The 756-nt window shown below is 56.7% G+C and overlaps 1 pseudogene; it reads right to left on the reverse strand.

Moving 5' to 3' along the window:
• Positions 1-388: 388 nt before the first annotated feature.
• On the reverse strand, positions 389-530 carry LOC125526116 (annotated as a pseudogene).
• Positions 531-756: the final 226 nt, after the last annotated feature.

Consider the following 756-nt stretch of genomic DNA (forward strand, 5'->3'; position numbering starts at 1 on the left):
GTGATGTGATCAGTAGCCCCTGTATCAAGGTACCAATTTGTGTCCACTCCATAGGAAGAAGTGGTGGCCGATCCTGCGCTCTTGTCATTCTTGGTGAAGGAGATGTTGAAGCGGCGATAGCATTCGAGGGCGGTGTGGTTTTGCCTCTTGCAGATTTGGCAGGTGACTTCAGGAATATCATCAGCTCCTCCGTTGCCGTTGCCGCGACCTCCATTGCCGCGGCCGCCGCCTCCATTGCCACGGCCTCTGTTGCCGCGTCCACCTCCTCCGTTGCCGCGACCACCATTGCCGCGACCACCTCCACCTCGGCCGAAACCACGGCCACGGCAGACGGCGTTGGCCGAGGACTGGGAGGAGTGATTGCCACCTTCGAACATAGCAAGGCGTTTCTCAAAACCAATCAACTAAGAGTAGAGTTCTGCTACCTTGATCGGTTCAGTCCTCGCAGCACAAATGGAAGAGACAAACGAGATGTAGTCGTAGTTTAGTCCAGCGAGGATGTAGGAGACCATGTCATCATCGTCGAGCGGCTTTCCTGCAGAAGCCATCTCGTCGCCCAGCGCCTTCATGCGCCCGATGTAGTCGGCGATGGTTGCGGTGCCCTTTTTGGTGTTGGAGAGGGCGATCGCGTGTTGACGATGTTGGCCTGTGTCTGGGAGAGAAACATCTCCCTGATGGCGGTCCATGCCGCCACGGCCTTGGTGCAGTGGGCAACCTGGATCATCACAGGGGCTGAGATTGAGTTTAAGATGAAGC

This window comes from Triticum urartu, chromosome 7 (assembly GCF_003073215.2).
Source record: "Triticum urartu cultivar G1812 chromosome 7, Tu2.1, whole genome shotgun sequence".
In the NCBI taxonomy this organism is placed as follows: domain Eukaryota; kingdom Viridiplantae; phylum Streptophyta; class Magnoliopsida; order Poales; family Poaceae; genus Triticum; species Triticum urartu.